Consider the following 17,864-nt stretch of genomic DNA (forward strand, 5'->3'; position numbering starts at 1 on the left):
TGGCCTAGGTATAGATTTTTAGGTATAGATTTTTATTTTGGTTATGATTCACTGGAGTTCTATATGCTTCACTTATCTGGATGTCCCATTCTTTTACCATGCCTGGGAAATTTTCTGCTATTATTTCTGCAAATAGTCTTTTTATGTCATTTGTGTTGACACTTGCTGTTTCATTAATACCTATTAGTCTGACATTGTTTCTCTTTGCTTCCTCTTGCAGTTGTTGAATTGTTATTTCCTGGTTCCTTGTTGTTTTTAAGAGATCCCTCCTTTCACAGTCATTAGTGGCAGTGCTGTCTTCAAGGTCTGAAAGTCTATCTTTAGTTTCATTCACGTGGTTTTGCAAGCTCTCAATGGAATTTTTAATTTCCTGGATATCTGTCTGCATCTGTTTCCTATCTTCTAGTTCTTTTCTATATTGTTCCCTGATGGTTTCCATGAGTTGGCTATGCTCTTCTATTTTCTTGTCTATGTCATCTTTGGATATGCTGAACATTTCTTTCATTTATTGTTGTCATTTCTTTTCTCACCTGAGACATTATTTCTCATCTGATATCTTCTATGGCCTGATGGAGTTCTTTCTTTACTTCAGTTGCTATCATTTCAGAAATTTCAGGTGTCTGACTTCCAGGCTCTTCTGTGTTGATGTCTTCTGGACTTGTTTTAGGTGGTGTGGAGGTCTCAGATTGCATTTTGCTCCTTTGTTTTGTCATTTTTGAAGAGCCAGAGCCTCCCTGGAGTGCAGCCTCACTGTCCTGATTGTGTGTGAGTGGCAGGGCAAAAGTCTGAAGATCCCCAATTCTCGTGTAGTTCCTGTGCTGGTAAGTGGTGGCAAGGTAAGGTCCCAGATGCTCCCAACCTTTCTTGCATTCAGTTGGCTCCCAAAATGTGTGGGAAGGGTGGGGGAGGCTCTCTGGCATTCCTGAGACTGTCTGGGTTTCCGCCCAGCTTCCCCAAGAGTATGGGGATTCAGGTCGTATTCACGGAGGTTTCAGATATTGCTCAGGACAGAGCCTGCTTCCCACACTGGAAGGGGAGGGGTGTGGGTGAACTCCCCAATGCTGCTGGCTCTGTCCAGGTTTCAGCTGAGCTCCCAGGGGGGGTGTAAGTTGTAATGGCATTGACCACCAAGGCCCCAGAAGTTGGGGCCAGGGCTCCATGGAGCCCAGGGCTCCATGTACCTCATGCTTTAGTGGGAGAGGCACCAGAGTGGCTCACCGGGGTTCCTAAAGGTGTCTGACATTCAGACCAACCCCTCAGACATATTATGGGTATGGCGGGTAACCACCGAGGCCCCAGAGAGTTCCTGAGGTTTCACTGGCCTTGCACACTGGTCAGGTAGGCAAAGCCACGATTCATCAGGCTTCCTGAAAATGTCTGGGGTTCAGCCCAGCCCAGGCTGACACACTATCAATATTTATATTACTTTATGGAGTAAAGTAAATTTCTAAAACTTGCAAGTGTTGCTTTGTTATAATAGATAGGACAGCTCTAACTAAGCCAAGGAATGAGAGAAATAATTGAAGGATAGAGAAAGGGGCATGGATACATAAATCAAAGTGGAATAAACAGGGAAAGCTGGAGACTAACTTGGGACTGAGGAAACTTTCCTCTAATGGAGCCAAGAAAATACACTCAGTTAGAAATCAGGCTATGACTTGAAAAGAAAATATATATTAGTCTTCTTGAATACTGTGAATCTTTGCTGGGACACTTGCAAAGGTGGACAAGGATACTGCAAGGACATAGGAATAATTTATTATTCATAGCCCAAGTCAGTGCCATTAGGACTTAAGTGATAAACCATTGCTTAGTCAACTTACAAATGCTGTTTTCAATCTTTGAAATCCTTGCAATAATCCAAGAGAGAAAGAGAAAAATGTCCTAATTCGCTAGAAAAAAAAATTAAGTTTACTTCTTTATCCCATCCTTTATCCTTTCCTGATTTAAATGTCTCTCTCCATGATGGCATCTGCTTCACTATCTGAGTGCATCAAACACACTCCCATCTCAAAGCCTTGAGTTTGGCTGCTCCCTCTACCAGGGACCTTCATCCTCTAGATGCTCCACAGCTCATTCCCTCCATGTAAGTGTCTGTTTAAATTTTACCTTATTTCAGGGTCCATCCCCACTAACCCCATCCTCTTATAGTTTTATTAGCATATATGGATGTTTTATGCCCAGTAAAATGTAAGCCCCTTAAGAGCAGGGACTTTGTTATTGTTCACTGCTGCAGCCCTAGTGCCAGTGCCTGATACTAGTAGATACTTTATAATTTTATGTAAAATGATCAGCTGCAGTGATTAATAAATGCTTTGGCTATTGTAATTCTTCCTTTTATTTGTAGTATAACACCCAAATCAGAACCCAAGTGTCTTGTCACTGGAACCCACATTCCTTGCTTTTATATCAATTGCTTGTAGGAAAGAGGGCTCCTTATGAAGACAATTCCCATATAAAGAGGAAACTGTATAGTTTCTGAGATTTCTCTCAGAATAAATTTTTTCAAAAACAAAGTTTTATGCCTCTAGAGATTTGGGGAAGCCATTAATTTAGTTGGCTCTAATGACATGTGCTTATGTGCTCACCAAAGCAGAAGACACTGCAAAGATCCCTTGTCCCATCAAATTTCTCTGTGGAGTTGATGAGGATTCCAGCCTCAGGTTACTGATCACTTTGTGTGTGTGTCCTAAGGGGGAGTTGAGGTAATAGACAGCCTGACCTCTCCTCTCTTTTCATCTCCTGCCATGGCTTCCCATTGGCCAAGTAGATGTCAAAGGGCAAGGGAACCTCTTACTGTGGTTTTCACAGATGAAAGTCTTGGATATATTCCTATTTTTAATGTAATTGTATTGTTTTTAATTTTTGCCTCTTGCAATTTCATGAATTTATCTAGAGCATTGTTTTACATTCATTGTGATGCTTCCAGCTATATTTTTCTCTCTTTAATGCAGGGAAAATGCGGGTTACAGAGGAAGACGTAGGTAGCTGCAGAGATGTCTTTCTCACTTCCCTGCCTTGCCAAGTACAAGGCTTCTGTGTAAAATAAGGAAGAGGGAGATAAAACCAGTACCTCAGTAATTTGTGTATGGTATGGCTTCTTCTCTGACCTCTCAGATCTTCAGAAATCCACAGAGCAGATGACATTTGTGCAAAATGGAATGTGCATCTCGATGATGCAGGATGAATCCAAGACAGTGCAGAGAAAACTACACAAAAGGAAGCCATTGAGGATTTACAGAAGTTTTACAGATAGGCCAAACTTCCTTTGGTACCAAGTTAGAATTCTAAAACAAACTGATTTTAAGTACCCAAAGGACATTGAAACCCCCAACTAACATCTGGGATACACTTAAAAGTCTCTAAGGAGCTTCATACTTTGAAAACCTTCTTTTACTTTTTTGTTTTTGCATAATCTCAGTAGTTAAGAACTTCATGTCTAAATTTACATTCTCCATTGCTGCAATTTCAGCTCAGCCTAGTGGTTTTAGTAATAACCATAATAGCTCCCAGGTATGAGCAATGGAGTCAGACTGTCTGGTTTTTAATCTCAGCTGCACCACCTACAAGCCTAGGAAAGATCCTCACACTCTCTAAACTACAATCTCTTTACCCAGGAAATGGGACTTTGGTTATTGTATCAGATGAATTCATATATATATAAAACTTTAAAAGTATCTAGCACATAATGTATGCTCAATAATGTTTATTAACACCATTATTACATGTTAAGCATTCTGCTGGTTTCTATGGATCATTACATAATACAATGACCCTCTGAATTGGCCATATTCATCTCCATTTTATAGGTAAGGAAATTATAATGAAGAAAAGTTAATAACAGACAATACTTGATATAACTTTCAATTGTAGTTATTATGGGACCAGTGTGATTATGGAAAAAGAAATGTTTGACTGAATAAATGAATAAATTCTCTCCTTATGGCTTTTCATAGAATCCAAATAAAAGTGAAAAAGAATCTCTTCATTTTGCCATATTTTAGTATTCACTAGCATTCACAAGCTAAGGACTTAAATGCCAATTCAACTGAAGTTCCATTTCTCTGTCAGAGAAGCATAAAATATTTATAAGAAAGAGATATAAACAATATTGTTTCCTGAACTAGCACTTTGATTTCTTTCTCTCATTTCTTTTACAAGCAGTCTTTGCAACTCAGAATAAATTAAAAATACAATTTTGCTATTTCTGAACTAAATACTATATAAAATTCTATAAAAATATCAACTTTTTCATTTTCTCATTAATAATATAAATTTATTTTCCAAAAAAGAAATCTAATTTTCCTGGCACAATTTTTCCCTACAAAACCCCATATTTCTGGCCAATGATTTTGTTGCATTTCAAGTGTTTCCAGTTTTGTTATAAGGATAGATTTTGCTTCATTGCAAGACAAATGTCAAATTATCTCAGTGATACAACCTAATACCACATTCTGTGCTTGTTCTAAAGCTGGATCTCTACTTGGAAGTTAGTATTTAATTCCATCATAACTTTATTTAAACCAGTCTTTGTTGGGGTTACAGAATTCTCTGCTGACAGTCATTTGACTGTAATGATCATTAAATGTTCAAATTTTACTGACTCTAATTTTGTGGTGTTGTTTTTAATTCTTTACTACTAAGTAGTTCAAATTCTCCCTTTCACTATATTTGAAGATGTTATGGGAAGTAAGCCTGTGACAGAGTCTACGTTTATCTTTTGAGCATCTGTGTATTCTCTGCTAGCTCCAGCTAACTCTGCCCCTTTTGAATAAATATCATATTAGTAAGAAGTGTGTGAGATTGTCTAGAGCAAGTGAGGATTAAAGAGTAAATCAGTTATGGGGCTGGGGATTTAGCTCAGCGGCAAAGTGCCTGCCTGGCAAGCGCAAGGTCGTGAGTTCAGTTCCCGGTACCAGAGAAAAACCAAAAAAAAAGAGTAAATCAGGAGTATAGGTCTGACCTATCTTCCATACCAAGTTACATTTGGAGAAAGATGAACTTCTTCAATATTCTATTTATTCAACCTTAAATGACAATACTGTCTCCTGTTTTACAGAGCTCACATCCAGGTGACTTGTTTTAATTCCTGACTGTTTACTTGGAATTTGGTAAGAGGGCAGATTTTAAGTGTCTTTACCACAGACAAACAAATTTAACTATGGGTAACGATGGAAATACTAATTAATGTGATTGCTGTATTTCATTATACACTTTGCATATATATACAATTATCATGCTGTAAACCTCGAATATATACAAATTTTATTCGTCAATTAAACAGTTTCTGAAAGGTTTAGAGAGTTGGAGCTTTTATCTGTTTTAAAGGGATTTCACACCAAGAAATAGAAAAGTGTGTATAGTGTTCTAATGTTTTTAAAAGCCTATCTATGCTTCTTTTTAACCAAATTATGTACAAGATGAAGCAACAATAGGACAGCTACTCTCAGGGCTTTCACTCAGCTTCAGGGTGGCCTTCACCCTGGGCCATCTCCCCTCCTCCATAGCTCCCCTGCTTTGATCTCTGTAGCAGTGCGCTCTCCTGGTTTTCTGCTCATCTTTCAGATCTCTCCTCCTCTCCCCCTCTCCTGTCACCTCAGGTCTGTCCCTTTCCCTATGCTTGGTCAATAGATACAGAGGTGTGGACACCAAAGTGGTGGCACCAGCCATTTGGCTTCTAGGCTGGCAGGCAGGGAGGAAGGAAGCTTGGACAGTAAACTCATGCGCAGTCAGCAATGCTGACTTCCCTGAAGTACAGAATTATGTGTCCTGTCTCACTTCTCAACACTTTGAGGCAAAGCTATTGTGCATCTTTAGTTACAGTTCTCACAGCAGCATGTTCAACTCTTTCTCTCTGCCTCTATCATTTTATTTTATTTTGTTTCCGGTACCCGGAATCAAACTCACGACGTTGCGCTTGCCAAGCAGGTGCTGTGCCACTGAGCTAAATCCCCAGACCCTCTCTGCCCCTATCAGATTGGCTTCACAGAATCAGGCGTTTCCAGAGTCAGTTCTCCCCAAACAGTTAGGTAAGGAGATAAGGCAGCTTGCCTAGGACCATGTGACTTGTGAGTGGCAAAGCCAAGCCAGAACCAAGCTCCACACTCCTACTGCTCTTCCTGCAGCAGTACTTTGTGGCCAGCTTTTTCCATGTTAATCCATAAGTGACTCTAGACCAGTGGTTACAAACCTATAGCATGGGTGTTACTGTGCTTTTCTTTTAAAACAAAAGATGTTAATGTACAAGTTGTTTTTTCCAAACTAAAACCTCAGTGTTCAGGTTTGACTGCAGTGTTGGCACTTAGTGATAAATAAGTGAGTTTGGGGTTGCAATTTGGGCACTTGTTCTCTGAAAGTTTGCCATCACGGCCCTAGACTCTGTCATGGTCTGGAATTTTCCTCATTTTTAGGAAGATGACAGCTGTCCTAGAGATATGAAGGCAAAAACCCATTCCTGTCTGAGACAGCACACAACTCCTTCTGGCCCCCTGTAGTCTGTGAAAGATGTGCTCTGAGAGCTGTGACCTCAGGCTGGGGGAGTGGTTCTAAGTCCCTGAGAATTCCAGCTGGGTGTCTGGTGTACCGTGTGGGAGCTGCTGTAGCCCCAGTCACTCCTGGGGTCACACAATGTATCATCCCTTCACAGTGATGAAGGCTCGCCTAAACAGTGGTGGATTCCATGAATCCTCAGCTGGAGAGAAACATCCTTCTGGAAAGGGATGAAGGATCCTTCCCATGCTGCCTGAAGAAGGGGACAGCAGGGAGGAGCAGCTTTAAGAGAGACCTGAATATACCTTCTTTTCCTGTGGGAAAGAAAAATGCAGAGGTCAGCAGAGAAACAGAATGAAATAAAAAATTACAGGAAGGATGGAAGGGAGAGAGGGAAGAAAGGAAGGAGGGAGAGAGGAAAGAAGAGATGGAGGAAGAATGGGAAGGAAGGAAGGAAGGAAGGAAGGAAGGAAGGAAGGAAGGAAGGAAGGAAGGAAGGAAGGAAGAAAGGAAGGAAGGAAAGAAGGCAAGAGAGAAGGCAGGAAAGAAGGCAGGAAAGAAAGGAAGAGGGAGGGAGATGGAGGGAGGAAGAGAGATAGACAATGATCCCAGCAGACTGATGCCTGTCAGATAAAAGTGACTGGTATCGTAAATCCTCCCAGTGTTTCTGATGAGACTTTAATACTACGTTTGACCATCATGTTTTTTCCATTCTTTAATGACATACACACCCATAGTGCAGCCATGGAGCATCTGAACTCTGTATATTTCTGCAATGCACAAAGAAAACAGCCATCACATCCATTTTCAGGAGTTTCTGAGTACATCACAGTGAGAACTACAGACCCTGCAACTGATGGGCACCACATAAAGCTGTCTGTACATCATCTGTGACTGGCCTGAATTCCAGCCAAAGTGGATCTTTTAAAAAATAACAAAATAAAGTACTGTGTTTTTTAAAGAAACATTATATTTTTAAACTGGAAATAATTGTATTTTGTATCTTATGGGGCATCTGAAAGTGATTTAGTTGAACAATGTGGTTTCTGGTTGGTATTTGAATTGGTTCCAGAACATTTTTCATAATAACCATCTTAAAGATCCCAGTTATCTGATCCTCTTTCCCCCTTCACATAGTTTCATGGGTTTCCAGAGAAAGAAAGAAGCCTGCAGAGGTAGGGGAGCCCCTTCACATCTCCTTAAACCATGTTTGCCGGCGAGGCTCAAAGGAAAGGGCCTGCTTGTTATTCTGAGTTGTCCAGGATCCATTTACATCTCCATAAAGGAGGCCTTGGCATTACCAGAATAATTACTTACTGAAACAAGCCTGTAAAACCAAAGGGTTGCCTCAATTAAAAGGCAAATAGAGAACTTTCTTCCTTTAGTGTTAACATGTAAAACTAGGAAAGTGTATTTAGATTTCTATAAAATCAGCTCTGAGTGCAAAAGGGAAAGTTGCACATATATCGCTGTGGTTTGATGTTTTTAATTCTTCTGGGAAAATACTCAAAAGGGGAAAGCTGGGTTAAGCAGAACCTCTAATCCTACTTTTGTGAGAAATCTCCACACTGATGTCCACAGTGGCTTCACCCATCTACACTCCCACCAGCAGTGGAGAAGTGTTCCTTTTTCCCCACAGCCTCTCCAGCATTTGTTATTGGTTGCTCTATCTTGTCTAGTGAAGTTTGTATCTTTTCTAATGGGTTTTTAAAATTATTTTTTATTCTCTTTAATGGTTTAATTAATCTTGCATTCTTACATCTGCTAATCTGAGCAACTTCATTGAAGATAACAATATGTAATATAATAACCACTGTTAATTCCTATCATTCTGTTTTGAAACCCTGTGTCATTTTTATTGTTTTTGCTTTGTTTGTTTTTGTCTATGTTGTTGTTATTGTGGTTTTTTTTAATTCTCTTTAAAATAAAAAAGGGATGGTTGATTTACCAGGCAGGAAGCAATATCAATTTCCCAGTCTCAGAGAGACTAAGCAAAGCAGTTCTATTAAGAATGAAAGAACACTCGTCCCTAATGCACCCAGCCTCACTTGTAATGTGCAGACTTTATGGCATGGGAGGTAAGGGAGCAGGCTCTGGAGTCGGACAGCTGGGTCTGGGACTACTCTGATGAGCTGCAATGGCCCAGATCTTCTGTGTCCCATTGGAGAAAGCATAGTACCTTTTTCATGAGATCCCTTGGAGAAATGAACAGAATAATATATGTGAAGGGCTTAGGTGATTTCTATAAAATCACCTACCTATACAGGTATTGTATATGTGAGATATACAATACCTGGCATATAATATGGCACACAGGATATAGTAGCTGTTATTACTACAAGTAATGGAAACTTTTATTATACTAAACGTAGCACATATATTAATAATGGGAATAATTTTAAAGTATCATGAACTATTTTCACATTAAAATGTATCACATTTTACTTTAGGTATGACTGGCAAGTAGTGTTTGTATATATTTATGGCTTACAACTGACATTTCCATACACACATCCCCACACACCTACACATGTAAATATTGCAGAGTGATTAAATCTAACTGTTTAATACAACCCTTACCTCACACACTTATTTTCTGTGGCAAGAACATTTAAAATCTGCTCTTAGGGGGCTGGGGATTTAGCTCAGCGGCAAAGCGCCCACCTGGCAAGCGCAAGGTCGTGAGTTCAGTTCCCAGTACTGGAGAAAAACCAAAAAATAAATAAATAAATAAATAAATAAAATAAAATCTGCTCTTATTGGCAATTTTGAGATATACAATGCACTACTGCTAGCTTTAGTCAAAATGCTGTGCAATGAATCACTAAAACTTATTCTTCCTGTCTCACTGAAACTCTGTACCTCTGACCACCATCACCTGACAACCAGCCTGTAGTTAGAAGCATCTACCCTGATTATCTACAAGTTCAACTATTTTTTTACAACACAGACTCACTGATAGGGCATTATACTACATGAAATTATCCAGATAAAGAGAGATACAGGAGAGTGTGATCCTACTTAAATGGGGACACTAATAAATATAAATAGTTTGGGAACACTTAACATCAACAGTGCCTGTCAGCAGACTGAGCATTTTCAAAGTCTTATTAAATTCTCATCTAACAAGGCAATAAGAAAGAATAAAAACCAGAAATAAACCAAGCATCCAAGAATCTTAGGACAGAGTTAAATGTCCAAACCTAGAAATGTTGGTGTAAAGAGGTCACTAAGATTCAGAGTAATGCCATAAAAAATTTATTTTGTGAAATAATAACAGAAAAGTTCCAGATGCTTGGGACTGACGTAGACATATGGGTACAGGAGGCATTCAGAACTGCAAACAGATATGATGAGCAAAGAATCTCCTCACATGACACTGCAGTTAAAATAACAAGAGTAAACGGCAAGGAAATAATATTGAAAACAGCAAGGGAGAAATGCCGAGTCATTCATAGAGACAAATCAATCAGAATAATTTCAGACTTCTCTGCAGAAATCCTAAAGGTCAGAATACCATGTGATAATGTATTTCATGCCCTCAAAAAAATAACTGACAACTCAGGATATTATATTCAGAAAAATTATCCTTCAAATGGAAAGAGAAATGAATACTTTCCAAGAAAAGCGTAAACCAAAGAAATTCATGACCACTAAATCAGCACTACAAAAAATGCTTAAAGGAAGCCTACACAAAAAGAAGGATGAGTAGACAAGTTATAGAGAATTAGAAAAGAATTAGAAAACACTAGATAAACAACAAAATGACAGAAATTAGTACATACTTTTCTATAATAACCCTGAATGTAAATGATCTTAAATCTCCAATAAAAGACAGAGAGTGGCAGACTGAATTATAAAAAACTAACACTCTGCTTCTTGTAAGAAACACCTCACCATCAAAGATATACACAGACTGAAAGTGAAAAGATGGGGAAAAATATACCATGCAAATGGAAGCCAAAGCAAGTAGAAGTAGCTGTACTCATATTGGACAAAGCAGACCTCAAAATAAAGATTACTGTATACTGGTAAAGAAAACAATTCATCAAGACTATATAACAATCATAAATATATATGCAGCAACCTCAGTATGCTCAACTTTATGAACACTGCTTAACATAAACATAAGCATAAGTCCCAAAACAATAATAGTGGGTAACTTCAACACTCCACTCTCCAATGGATAGGTCATGTACACAAAAAAATCAACAAAGAAATATCAGAGTTAAACTACACCATATATTAAATGGGCTTAACATATATCTGCAGCAAATCCCACTTGATAAATATAAAATACACTTTCTTCTCAAAATGTTATCCAAAATAGATAACATATTAGGTCATAAAGCAAGATTTAACAAGTACAAAAAACTTAAATAATTTATTTCATTTTATCAGAGCATAATGAAATAAAACTAGAAATCAACAGCAAGAGAAATTACAGAAACACATGGAGTTTGAGCAATTCACTTTTGAATGATCAGTGGATCATTGCAGAAATCAGGGAGAAAATTTTAAAATGTCTAAAATCAAATGGAAATACAACATACTACAATCTCTGAGATTCAGCCAGGGCAGCTCTAAAAGGGGAATTTATATCTATGACTGCCTAGGTTAAAAAAAGATGAGAGAAGTGCCAAATAAATAACTTATAATACATCTTAAGGCTCTAAAAAAAATGAGCAAACCAAAACCAAATCCAACAGAAGAATGAAATGAAAAAAATCAGAGACATTTAATGTGCTAGAAATGAAAAGAAAAATACACAGGATCAATAGAGCTATGAATTGATTCTTTGAAAAGATAAAGATCAATAAGCACTTAATCAAAATAATCAAAAAAAAGAGAGAAGCCCCAAATCAATACAATTAGAGATGAAAGGGAGAGTGCTATTACTGATACTTCTAAAATCCAGAGAATTGTTAGAGGCTACCAATTCTTTTTTAATCTATATTCTAATAAACTGAAAAATCCAGAAGAAATAGATAAATCTCTGGACACATATGACCTACCAAAACCAAGCCAAAAAGATAAGAGAAACCTAAATAAATTAATAACAATGAGTGAAATTGAAGTAGCAATTAAAAAGAAAAACTCCTAGGAAAGAAAAAACAAGGTCCAGAAGAGCTCACAGCTAAATTGTACTATCTTCAGCTTCTTACTATTCCCCTGGTTCTCCTTAGTTTCTTTGGCATCATTAGTCTCCTTGGCCTGTGTCAAAAACAGAGAAATGTGAAGATATCAAAATCAGGATAAAGAATTCCTTAAATTCAGAAAAAGTTATAGAAAGGGACTTGGAATGCCTAGACAAAGTTTCTAGGTGTGAGTTTGTTCAGCACAACATGACAGAAAAGAAGAAAAGAAAATATCAAGTATGTGAGGGTTAAGAATTAAAAAAAAACTCCCTGGAATGCACATAAGACAAGGAGATAGAAGACAAAATTTGTGTGTTACTTTACATTTTTTATATGTAAAATTAAAATAATACTACCTGAATATTCTACCTCTTGGAACTTCATCAATGTGAAGCAAAAACCATAGAGATATACTGAAGTACATGGTGGTTCACGTTAACAGGGCCCTCTGGTGTTTGAAATGTCTGTAATTGCTTGTTCAAACTATTTAAGGACACATTAATCAAAGTGTTTGCACATAAAATAAAGAAATCCATGTTCAAAAGCCTCTTTTTTCTTTTATTTTTACTGCTACCTTATATAAAAGTAAGTGAAAGTTATTTGCCCAGTGTAAAGGGTTAAACACAAGCTATATAAACTAATTATTCAGTATACAGTTTAATTGGAGAGTTGAGAATTTGGTGACTATTTTTACTAGTGTAGAAGAGGGAGACTACTCAACTCTGGTTGAAAATGATCTTTTTTATGGTTCCTGAGCCTTGCTTTTTCCCTTAGTCATCAAATAAGGTAAAAAGTAATAGATCACATTTATTAAGCAGTGGAAAGTGACACTAAATTATGCAACCTTTGTTTCTCTGATACCCTCTTAGAATGGATCAGTATAATCAATATCCTCTCAGTTGGTATTACAGTTTGGATTCCAACCCTCAGTTTTGAAGGTTATTTTCCAAATCCCTGATACGTTGGACTTTCTTTTGGAACTCCCTCCTCTAAGATATAATGGGGATGCATTAAAGACTCAAAGTACAGGTCTGCAATATGTTGTGAGCACAGAGCCACCAAATGACTTCACACATTGAAGGGAATTTTCATCATTAATTTTATTTTCCTCCTGAGTGATTAATAAGTATAGTTCATAGTAGCCATGCAGTCTCTGAGTTGTTATTTTAAATAAGACTGTTGAGAAAAACTCTGTAGATGATTTCCCCCTCTTGCTTTTCATCTGGTTTATAGTTCCATGGTTTGTATTCTTAACCCATTCCCTTGCTTTTTTGTGATCTCAGACATGTTACCTAACTTCTTAACACTTTAGTAGCCTTATTTGTCTACAGAGGGCTCTCAACAAGATGCTCCAAAACCATATTATTCAACACCAGGGGCTGGCAATCTTTCTCTATGACAAGTTAGATTATAAGCACTTGGATTTCAAGCCACATGGTCTCTATAGCAGTCCCGCAACTGCACTCTAACACTAATGCAGCCACAGGTAATATATAAACACATGATCATAATTATGGCTGTGTTTCAATAAAACTTGATTTATAAAAACAGCAGGTCAGTGTTTGCCCTGTAGGTTATAGTTTACTGACCTTTGTTCTAAACTATAGTATTAAGTCTTCACATTTACAAAGATAGTCTCCTTCAGTTCATCTATTGAAATATTGACACCCTAGGAAAGATAAATTATTCAGTCACTGCCAGTCATTATGGGATGGGAGTCATAAAACTGAACTGATGCTCTACAAATGAGAAGAGAAATGTAGCGTTCAGTATTTCATAATAAATAATTTCCTTCCTCAAAAGGTATGTGAGAAAAATTTAGTAAACATCTCATTAAATTTAAAAATCCAGTTTGACCCAATAATATAAAATCTATTCAAGAAATATCTAACATCTTTCCGTTAAACGTGCCCAATCTCTTCAAAAGCCTTCCCTCCCTTCCTCAGGGACAGTGAAGTATGAAAGAATTAGGAGGAGGATTTTGGGACTTCAGAGTTTGGGTGACTAGCATTAGACCCTGGTTGGAGGGCCCTGCCTTGCCATTCCTACTACAGAACCCTTTCACCTCCAGTACAATGGCACTTCCTTCACCAAATTTCCTAGCCAAGCTATTTACCAGCTTTTTCTGGAATCTATATACACACCATGGGAACCAAGCACAGCTCAAGGACCGATAGACCTCAGAGCTCTGGCTGAGCTCTGCCAGGGAAAATATATACCAGTAACCTCTGGCCAAACTCACTGCATTATCTGGGTGGTGAGATTGTAGCCTAGGACCCAGCTTGGTTTAAGGCAGCCCATAAGGCGTCTCAGTTCCAGTCTGCTTCTTGGAGTTTACTATTTACCTAGCAGGAAATGGGGGGGAGAGATGTCTGCTTGCTTCACTACTTTTCTTTGTCTCTCCCTCTTCTTTGCTGTCTCACAGTCTCTTGAGCTAAAGGAGTCTGTTTCTCTTTACTGCTCCTCCATCTTACTTCTCTGCTGTCATGGAGCTGGTCTTGAGCTGGAGTAGAAGAGAGGTCTTCACCATGCTGGAGGAGGCTCTCAGAGTCCTTCAAGCTAAGGTGTCCCAGTGCTAAAGGAAGCACTGAAAGTATTCATACAAAATTTTCTCAACAATACCTGGCTTGTTCTCAACCCTACTGTTTTGTTCAAAATCTATTTTTTTTAACATGAGAGGCTTGCTATTTTCCTTCTTCTTGAATTTGTTATGAAAAAATTACAAAATTTAACCAGGCATAAATGCACTTGAAGCACTAGAATGAAAATATTATATTCCAAGAGAAAAAAAACTGAGGCGCATATTTCCAAAATGTATCACTGCCAATAATCTGGCAACTCATTCTAAAGACATTCAGTAGTTCTTTCCCTAAAGACAGCTGACTTGAGGGGGCCCTTGGGAGCACTGAGCTCAGGGAGGGTTGGTACGGATGCAGAAGAGGGAGGAGAACACAGAGAGGCGGGCCAGCAGTGTGCCGGGGAGCAGGGGGTGGCATACAAGACATACAGGGTTCAGCCACAGGGCAGAGGGAGGAGGAGGAAAGCTGTAGAAAGGCATTTCACAAAGGTACAGTCAGTCAAATGTTACAGTGAGAGAGAAGGAACTAAGCATGAATGAGCCTGCACTCCAATGAAGGGCTCTGGGGAGAAAACTGAGGTATTGAGCTAGAGCAACGGTTTTGAATAATTCAAAGACTGGAACTTAGAGCCAGTGGGTTTTGATTAACGGTAGGAGAGGACATACAACCTCATTTAGAAATAAGCCAGATTTATTTAGCTGATTGTGTGTGTGAAACTCCCTGGACTATGGGATCAGATGCAAAATCCAGGATGATCATGAGGTGTCCAGTGGAATGTCTAGGGAGAATTAGGGAACATTCCTCAAGAGAAACATATTTTAAATTTTAATTTTTTCTTTTTTTTTTAGCACCGGGAATTGAACTCAGGCAGGCACTGTGCCGCTGAGCTATCTCCCTGACCCCAACATATTTTAAATTATTCAGCAACTAAATCGAAAGTTTATATTTGGTTAGAAAATTGATAATTGTATATAGGCTGAAATTTATATCCTCAATTTCAACATCATCTTGCTACCTACAAAGCCAAAGAAAATCCCGAAGTAATTTACCATTGATTTTGAAGTGTATTATATAATTTCAGAAGTGCATTTTGTTTCCGGCTTTGCTCTCCTATGGCTGACATCGGCATTTCTTGAGCATGCACTTACTAGTAAGGAGATGAAGGAAGAAGTGAGTAAAACAAGCCAAGCTTGAAGATGCTCCTCAGAGAGTAGAATGTGCACTTCATCTGTTGACCCTGCACGGGAGCCACATAACTATACCAGGCGCTTGAGGGATAGAGGATGAGATCACACTGATTCTTATCCTCAAGGAGATTAGTGTCTAACTGGAGGGAAATAAATGACATGAAATCAACATAAGTACGTGCAGATGTGCATGGCAATTACAAGAGGAAGACGTTCTATAGAATCATGAATTAGGCTAATTCATTGGCGACTGACTACATAAAGCTCAAAAAGATGTGTAAATAGGCATGTAGTATTTCAAATCTTCTCAATGCACTTTCAAAGAAAATTTTAGTTTTATGACACTCCTTGATATCAAGCTTATAATACGCAATCTCTAGCATCTAAAAAAATTTTATTTAAATTCAAAATAGTACCCAAAATAACTGCAGGTTTAAGGATGTGTTACAAACACTTGTGCATTGCTATTTCTCTAATAAAAAAATTCTACTTCATTATCAGGGAGCTTACTATACCGTGATAGCAGATGTGCGTATAACAACTTGAACCTGTCAGGTATCTGCACTTGGGAATGGGACGGCATAGGATTTCCCTCTGCAGCCTATGAAACCCTTTTTGCCCTGCCTCTCCTTGCACCATGCAGTTACAACCTCAAGTGAATGTGTTTGTGCACTGCAACAGCTGTGGAAATTAGTATACTGTGATCTGTTCTGATGCCTTATATGAACACCTCTTGTTCTGTTTCCCCACCCAGAGGAATCAGAAAGAAGACTGTCTGTCAATGAGGATGTCTTGAGAAGTAATGTTCCAAGAAAATGGGAGATTAAGACCAGAGGAAAATATGCAACCATATCTATTGTCCAAAGGGGGAACTATAAGACATATATCCTTACAGAAAACAAAAACTCAGACAATTTAAAAAGCATTAATATTGAAAAGTCTAGAAAAAGCCTGGAAGACCTCTGGAGTTCTACAGGCTGCTGTAATCATGTGTCTCGCCAAAAACCCACCCAGCAATTCTTAAAAAAAAGAAAAAAGAGCCCATAGGGGCTGAAAACATTGACTAATAATCCTTGAATCCACCTCACAGTATTACTTATCTCTGCCAAGGTCAGGTTTGGTCACTGCATAGCTGGAGGTCTGGGCATGCTGCTCACAGCTCTATTTTTACAGTAGTTAAAGAGCCCTTCATTTCCAAGGGCCCTCCTGTCACTCATTACACCACCCCGACCACCCACCCCTGTTCCCACACGCGACACGGCCAGGCCACCCTCCCACAGACACCCAGACTCCTTCAGCCTTAGGGTGGTGCCGGCTGCAGGAACACTGCTCCAAGTGACTCTGCTTTACATGCGGAGGATTTCCCAAAATAAATCTGTTTTCCTCTCGGGGGAGCAATCGAAGGAACTCAGCACTAGGCAAACATTTATAGAGCACCTACTGTGTGTACGGCACAGATGGATGTGGGGGCTAAAGGAGACTCGCTAGGGGGCAGAGAAATCCTGCACGGGACTGAGAAGCCTGTGTTCTCCCCCGGCCAGATGTTCTGGGGACAGGGAGGGGGCGGGGGTGTCCTGAGTCAAGAGACCAGTCTTCCTCCCACCCATGCTCCCCGCCCCGCCTGGTTTTCCCTCTTTCCAATTCGTTTTTCCTCTCCAGCTCTTTATCTTTTGGTCTCTCTCCCCCTCCCGTGCGTCCTTCCCCTTTCTCATTTTGCCGCGAAGATAGAAGCCACCTCAGAGGCTCCGCACATGTGGGCGTTGGCACGTGCTTGCTGAGAAACTCTTCATGAAAGCAGGCCCCGTGGCCATGCAAACTCTAAGAATACAACAAAAGGGGAAATGCTCATCCTCATTCACAAAAACTGACTTGGAGGCAGCTGCATTCCTCCGCAGCCCGCGCCCGGGTGCCTGCCTATCAGGAGGCGGGGTGGGACGCCTCGCTGTCAGCCCAGGCAGACTGCAGCGTGGACCTCCAGCCTCTGCAAATCTCCCCGCACCCTCAGCCCTTAGGATAATTTATGAGGTGTCAGGATATTCTGACCACAAGGTCAGAATAGAATAGTTTTTACACTTCAGCTGCCACGAAAGAGAAACAATTTAATTCTGCTTCATTCTGGCACTGTCTGTTTTCACAGTGAGCAGGGGATCTGGGTCGCCTGGAGATTACTTGTCTAAGCACAGACCAAGACTGCTGCTGAGACTTCATATGTGTGATTCCAACCCTGGCTTTCTTCTTTCCCAGCGAGGAAAGGGAGCACCTGCCCTTCTTAGCGCGCCAGCATTCACTAGCAGGGCAGTTGCAGTGCGCTAATGAAAAAACCCGATTCCTGCATCACTCCACCTTCTACTTGCCGCGTGGGCAAGGGCAGTTCGAGGAAGTGAGGGTTAGGAGAGAGCCCGCTCCTGAACTCAGCAGGCAGAACAGCCCTGCCAAACCATGGTCTTGAGTCTGAAGCCGAGTTTCACTTG

The sequence above is a fragment of the Chinchilla lanigera genome, unplaced genomic scaffold (assembly GCF_000276665.1).
Source record: "Chinchilla lanigera isolate Chin_1 unplaced genomic scaffold, ChiLan1.0 scaffold00061, whole genome shotgun sequence".
Classification (NCBI taxonomy): Eukaryota; Metazoa; Chordata; class Mammalia; order Rodentia; family Chinchillidae; genus Chinchilla; species Chinchilla lanigera.